Source organism: Tupaia chinensis, unplaced genomic scaffold (assembly GCF_000334495.1).
Source record: "Tupaia chinensis unplaced genomic scaffold, TupChi_1.0 Scaffold000573_1, whole genome shotgun sequence".
Classification (NCBI taxonomy): domain Eukaryota; kingdom Metazoa; phylum Chordata; class Mammalia; order Scandentia; family Tupaiidae; genus Tupaia; species Tupaia belangeri.
Genome location: NW_006160087.1, coordinates 2,507,128 through 2,514,726, shown reverse-complemented (window position 1 = coordinate 2,514,726; position 7,599 = coordinate 2,507,128).

Sequence of the window (7,599 nt, the reverse complement as noted above, 5' to 3'; positions counted from 1 at the left end):
GAACGTTACCTAAAGGGGACGTGTCAATGCAGAAGGGGAGTAGGCTTTGTTCCTCCCTCACTGAGCGTTATGCCAAGCGGGCGTGTGAAGGACACGCGCCCTCAGTCCTGCTGGAGCTAGCGGAGGGGCTTCCTGGCACAGCGTAGGCAGCACTGCCCCGTTTGTCCTCGCAGTGCTGGTCCCGGCTGTGCCTAGCTGCTCGTGATCCTTAACGCTGCCCCATGGCCAAGGGGCCCCACCCAGATGTCACGCATCCTTTGGTGCCACCCACGGTAGGCAGGTATAGCGGGCCACACCTAGGGACATTACTGGAGAGAAATCTGTGAGGATTCCATCAGTCATAGGGCTTTGTTTGTTTTTTAGTTTTTGCTATATGGCATGTGTGCTGGCCAGTGAGAGGCAGAGAGACAGAGGGGAAGTGAGAAGTCAGGCCCAGGAGGTGGGCCCTGCCAGATCCCTCTCCACTCTCCTCTCGAGAGCCTGGGCATGCACGTCCATACACCTGTGATCTCCAAGCTGCTGGGCCCAGGACTTGAACTGCAAGTTGGCCACATAGGAGCCAGTACCTTAACCTCCCCGCCACCTGCTGGCCCACATCGGTCGCACTCAGATGGGAGCGTAGGTCCGCCAGACGCTGGGCTCCTGGTCACAGTGCCCTGCTGTGTCCTGCGGTGCTGTTCCAGCCGGCTTCCGTGGCTCCTGGCCGAGCAGGAAGGCTAGCAGGTCACGTGTTCAGCGATTCTCCAGCAGTTATTTGCGGGGTTCTTACTGTGCCCAGGCACGAGGCGTACCTCAGTGAGCCTGTACAGTTCTTGCCCTCAGGAACTTGCCGTGCGCGATCGGAGAGATTAGCTATTAAGCAGTTATAACGCCATGGGTTGGTGTGCCAACGGGCAGGACCAGGGTGCTCTGAGAGCGGGAGAGCGCCTCGCCTAGTCTTAGAACCTCAGGAAGGCTTTCTTTCTTTCTTAAAATAATCATTTATTTAATTTTATTTATTAATATTATTTTAAAATTTGCTGCAGGACATTTAGGCTCACCAAAGAGAGACAGAGAGAAAGTGAGAAAGCAAGCTGCCAGGTCCAGGACTTGAGCTGTGGTCAGCCATGCAGAAGCCCAGCACCTTAGCTACCACACCACCTTCTGGCCCCAAATGAAAAGATCAGAGGGCTAGAGGGGACCTCAGAAAGGGCTTGTGGTAACCCCATTGTGCAGAGAGAGAGGTGACCCGGTGGGCTGGGTCGGATCAGAGTCAGGCCAGGACAGGCCCAGCCTGGTAACACAAATGTTTGGGCAGGCAGGGAGACCAGCCGTAGGTAGCGATTCTTTTCTTGGGGACCCAGCAGCCCGAAACCACAGAGGAGGAAAACGCTGTTTTGGTCGTGTGTGACGGAGTGTGCTTTGTGTGACCCCAAGCTGCGTTCTCCTGGTGCCGACACGGGCAGGGAGGGCGCCTGTCACACATGGGTGGGCTAATTTAGTCATCAATTCTGTCCCACAACGTCCATACGTACCTGAAACTACAGAAAGCACTCACAGACATGCATGCATGCACAAACCAACCAAAACCTGCATTTTCTGCATTTTAATGTATCGCCTATGTTTTGTTTTTATCTTAAAATTTGTTTTCTATTTTCTTTGGGTTTTTTTGTTTTGTTTTGTTTTGTTGTTCATTTGTATTTGATTTTTAAAAATAATTATTTTATTTATGTATTTATTATTATTATTCCATTTGACCAGAGAGAGAGGGAGGGTGGGAAAACAAGCTGCCAGATCTAGGACTTGAACTGTGGTCAGCTATGTAGGAGTCCACCACCTTAACCACCATGCCACCTGCCAGCCCCTTTATTTGATTTTATATGCCCATTTTATTTGTAAAAACGTTCAAAAGTAGAATACACATTATCTTGAAATTACTTTTTCCAACTTGAGTTTTTTTTTTGAGAGGTTTTTGCTATAGGGTGTGAGCACTTGCCAGAAAGACAGAGAGAGACAGAGGTAGAAAGCCCGACACCACCCCCTGGAGGGGGGATGGGCCAGCCGCAATCCCTTCTCCATTTTCCTCTCTGGATCTTGGGCACGCATGCACATGTGCCCAGCATGAGTTTAAGCCACCGGGTCCAGGGCTCGAACCGCAGTCGACTATGTGGGAGTCCAGTGACATAGCCATTATGCTAACTGCTGGTCTCCAACCAACTTGAGTTTTGAAATATAAATTGGACATGATTCTAGGATTCAACAAGAGCAATCGTATTTTTTTTTTTAAAGAATTATTTATGGGGCCAGGAGATTGTATGGCAGTTATGTCGCTGGACTCCTACATGGCTGACTGTGGTTTGAGTCCTGGACCCAGTGGCTTCAAACTCATGGCAGGCATGTGTGTGTGCGTGCCCACGATCCCAGAAGGAGATGGGATTGTGGCTTGGTCATCCCCCAAGGGGTGGATTTCTTGCTTTCTGTCTCTCTGTCTCTCTGTGTCTCTGGCAAGTGCATATGCCCTATAGTAAAAATCTCTCCAATAGAAAAATGATCATTTAATTTTATTATTTTCACAAGCATTCACCAGAGAGAGATGGAGAGAAGGAAAACGAGAACACTGCCAGGTCCAGAACTTGCACCATGGTCAGCTATGTGGATAGTCCAGCACCCCAACCAGCATGTCATCTGCTGGCCCCAAGAACAATCTTAATTAAAACAGAAAACCGGGGGACCAGCAGGTGGCATGCTGGTTAAAGGTGCTAGACTCCCACATGACCAACTGTGGTTTAAGTCCTGAACTTGGCTTGCTTCTCTTTCTCTCTCTGTCTGATCAAACTGGAAAATAGTAATAATAATAATAATAATAATAAATAAATAAAGTTAAATAAAATAATTAAAACACAAAACAAAACAGAAAACCAGGATCAGCAGATGGCATAATGGTTACATCCCTGGACTCCCATGTATTCAACTACAGTTCAAATCCTGGGCCTGGCAGTTTAAAACTCACTTTAGGTGTGTGTGTGTGTGTGTGTGTGTGTGTGTGTGTCCAAAATCCCTAGAGGATAGTGGAGGAGAAGGGATTGCAGCATGGCTATCCCCCCAGGGGCCGACTTCTCCCTTTCTGTCTCTCTGTCTCTGTCTTTCCAATGTCCAGTCCTAGGATTCAAACTGTGTAGTCAGTCGTGTGGGATCCAGCTGCCTTAACCACGCCATTGGCGGGCCCCAAACAGTTTCTTTAGGATGAATGAAATAGGAAATTGAGGGATGGTCATCTCACAGTAGTTATTAATTCTTCATCATTTGAGCTTAAACTTTTTTCTTAGTTAAACAATTACTTACAAGAACTTCTCATAAGGGGAAGAAAGTCTTCCTTGATGTGCTGTTAGAGAACACCGAGTCGCAGCACCAGGCTCTCCTGGTGAAGTAGAACAAGTTACTATAAAACTGACATAAAGAAGCCTCCCTTCATCCTTATCTGTCTGGTCAAGTCATTCCTGGCCCAGTGGGCACCATCGTGGGCCGGGCAGGAGGTCTCATCACTGGGGGCCCAGCATCCCGGGCATGTGGCCTCTCATGGGTGGCCTCATTCCAGGAGCAGGGCCTACTGGCATCATCCCAGGAGGAGGAGGAGGGTCCCCCATATGGGGTGCTGGCATCGTGCCAGGGCGAGGAGGACCTGGGAGACTCGGGGGAGGTGGGATCATGCCCTGCAGGAGGAGGAGTGGAGAATGGAGTAGGAGGTCTCTGCCCTTGTTGAAAGGCAGTGGTTGTTTTGTCAGTAAGGATCTGAGCCTGCTCTTCCATCCATTTCTCATAGTAGTCTTTCACATTCTCTGTTTCCTACCACTGCAGTGTGCTTTCTCATGGACGGAGAATCGTGGCTGAGGTGTGTGTCACAGGGGTCACAATAGAACTTAGACATGCTCCACTGGCCGTTGGCCACTCCACTCTGCGCCACCCAGAAGTGACAAAAATGAATACTTTTTAAAGTAAGACAGAAACACAAAAATCAAAAGAGACACAACCATTCTGAGCTCAGACACTTTCTAACAACTCTTAGAAGAGGTAGACACTGGGGCTGGCAGGTGGTGTGGAGGTTAAGGGCACTGGCCTCCCACATGGCTTGACAGTGGTTCGAGTCCTGGACCTGGCAGCTTACATTCTCATTTTCTTTCTCTCTCTTGCTCTGTCCCTCCCTGGTCAAATTAAAAAATAAATACATAGGGGCCGGCAGGTGGCATGGTGGTTAAGGGCGCTAGACTCCCACAAGGCTGACCGTAGTTTGAGTGGTTCAAGTCACAGAACTGGCGGCTTACTTTCTCACTTTCTCTCTCTCTCTCTCTGTCCCTCTATGGTCAACTTAAAATAAATAAAGTAAAGTAATTATTTAATAAATAAATAAGGTTAAATAAAATAACGAAAAATAAAAAGAGAGACAGATACTATGTTTGACTGTCAAGTCTCCAAGTAGTTGAGTTAGCTTGTTTTACAAAAGCACATGGTAGGGGCCGGCAGATGGTGTGGTGGTTAAGGCACTGGACTCCCACATGACCAACTATGGTTCGAGTTCCGGACCTGGTGGCCTGTTTTCTCACTTCCCTCTCTCTCTGTCACTCTGTCCCTCTCTGGCCAAATTAAAATAAGTAAATTTTAAGGAAAAAAGAAAAGCACGTGGTAAAACTGCTATTCAAAAAGAAGAGAAGCCAGAGCCAGCAGGTGGTGTGGTGGTTAAAGGTGCTGGATTCGGAGACCAGCAGTTGGCGTAATGGCTATGTCGCTGGACTGCCCATGTAGCCGACCACGGTTCAAGTCCCGGACCCGGTGGCTTAAAACTCACGCCGGGCGTGTGTGTGTGTGTGTGTGTGTGTGTGTGCGCCCAAGATCCCAAGAGGAGAATGGAGGAGAAGGGATTGTGGCGTGGCCATCCCCCCTGGGGGGTGATTTCTCACTTTCTGTCTCTCTGTCTCTGTCTGTCTGTCTGGTGGGCGCACGCGCCCTATAGCAAAAATCTCTCAAAAAAAAAAAAATGTGCTGGACTCTCACATGGCCAACTACAGTTCAAGTTTCAGACTTAGCAGCTTGCTTTCTCACTTTCCCTTTTTCTCTGTGTCTGGTAAATTAAAAATAATAATAACACATGAAATTAAATAAATCTTTTTTAAAAAGAGAGAGAGAGAAGCCAAAGTTGGAAATAATCTTGACCATTAAAACCACAGCAACTGGGACCAGCAATTAGCGTAATGGCTATGTCGCTGGATTCCCACATAGTCGACCGTGGTTCGAGTCCCGGACCCAGTGGCTTAAACTCATGCCGGGTGCCTGTGCGTGCGTGCCCAAGATCCCGAGAGGAGAATGGAGGAGAAGGGATTGCGGCGTGGCCATCCCCCCTGGGGGGTGATTTCTCACTTTCTGTCTCTCTGTCTGTCTCTGTCTGGCGAGCACATGTGCCCCATAGCAAAAACCTCTTCAAAAAACAACAACAACAACAAAAAAACACAGCAACTGATACCTTTTTTCTATTTTAAACTTTTTTTTTTTGTCAGAGGAAACATGCACTCACCAGAGGGAGGAGAGAGAGAGAGAGAGAGAAGTTTAAAAGCAACCCTCAAAGGGAATGGTCATGCTCGTTGTCCCTTCTCCTCCACTCCTCCCTCCTTTTCGGGATTTTGGGCGCACACACCCGGCGTGTTTCCCAAGCCTCCGGGTCCAGGACGGGAACCGCGCAGCTGACAGGTGGATCCAGCCGCCTTAACCCCATACCAACTGCTGGCCGACTTCTGTAAGAAGTGGGAAGACATTCTGCTTTGGGAACTGAGCTGATCTTTCTGTTAAAGCGGTTATGTACAGGTCTCTATGTGGACGGTTCAGTATTGTCCAGGATGTGTTTTACTGTTTTCATTTTTTAAAAATATATAAATAACCAGAACCAAGAGAGAATAAACAATAAATGAGTGGATATAATCGTAATCTGATTTCTCATTTTTGTTGTCTTGGCATGCCATTTTTAATATAAATCTTTAAAACCTACATATTTTTGCTTTAGAAATTATTTCTGCTTAAACAACAATTTCAAATATTTCTCTCTTGAGGATGGGAAGTTGGTTCCAATCCCAACAGTGTATTGACATAATGTTACATTTTTTCAAATGTTGAGGCTGGCTTTATTTAACATTAGCTGAGCTCACAGCCTGCTCTTGAGAAAAACATTTATAGCCTATAGATTTAAAAGCGATTCTCCATAACAAAATAGAACCGCTAGCACTCCGTATACACTCCATCTGCTGAATGCTCCTTAACTTTATTTAGTTACAGAAAAGTTACCAGTTAGTACCAGGGTGAGACCCAAGCCTGCTTGCTGCCCGTTTTTTCCTGTAAATAACATTTTTATTTACTTGCCAGAGGCCACTGCTCTGCCTGGAGACAGAGAGGAAGAGGGAGAGCAGGGGGGGGATGGCAGCCCCTGATGGCACATGGTCACGGCACAATCCCTTCTTCACCTCTCCACCGCTGGGATCTGGAGCACACATGCACACGTGCCCAGTGTGTTTTCCAAGTGTCCAGAGTGTGAACCACACGGTCGGCCACGTGCAGTCCAGCTCCCTTAACCACCAGGCCACAGGCCAGCCCAGGAGACGAACAGGCACACGGCACGTCGCCACTTCCTGTCGTGCGTACCAGCCCTTCCGCTGCTATGGCAGTCGAGTGGTCGCGACAGACGCCCCTGAACTGCGGAGCCCAGAGTGTTTGCCATCAGACCTGCTTCGGAGAGTGAGCGGGTTCGAGCTTTGGATCAACCTGTGAGCATCACTGGGATTTCAATGTCTGGTATGTGAGGGGACAAAGCTAATCTGTATAAAGTGTTTTTAAAAATAATTATTTATTTTTATTATTATTTTTAAAAAAATAATTATTTAATTTTATTTATTCACTCATTTTCATTTGACCAGAGAAAGATAGACACACAGAGAGAAGGAAAAGGAGAAAGCAAGCCACCGGGTCTGAGACTCGAACCATGGTCAGTCATGTGGGAGTGCTCAGTGCCTTAATCACCATGACACCTGCTGACCTATATTTTTATCATTATTTTTTTAATTTGACCAGAGAGAGAGAAAGGGAAAGTGAGAAAGCAAGTCACCAGGTCCGGGACTCGAGCCTGGTCAGCTCTGTGGGCGTCTAGAGCCCCAGCCACCACGCCAGCTGCCGGCCCCTGTCTGAAGCTTATCATGGGAAGCTGCTGAAGGATCCAGTCAGGAAACAGATGCTCACTTGGCCCAGCTCCAGGGAAGTACAGCTGAGTGCTCCAAAGGGATTCCAGGAGCTCAGAGCTCTCTGTTAGGAACGCCTGATGCAGAAGGGCAGGCAGCGCCTTGCGGGCACCCGGCCATGCCGCAGCCTGGTGTTCTGGGCACAGCCGGTCACAGGCCACGGGCTGGGCTCCGATGGCGAGCAGTGGAGGCAGCTAGGCCTTCCGCTCTCCCACCTCCAGGCCAGGGCAGCCGTCTCCCTCAGGGCACTGCCTCAAGGGCAGGCACAAGCAAGCCTTCGGCCTCCTTTCTCAAAGCATGGCCCAGGACCTGCAGCGCCAGCCTCTCCTGGCCACCCCTTACCCCACCCTGT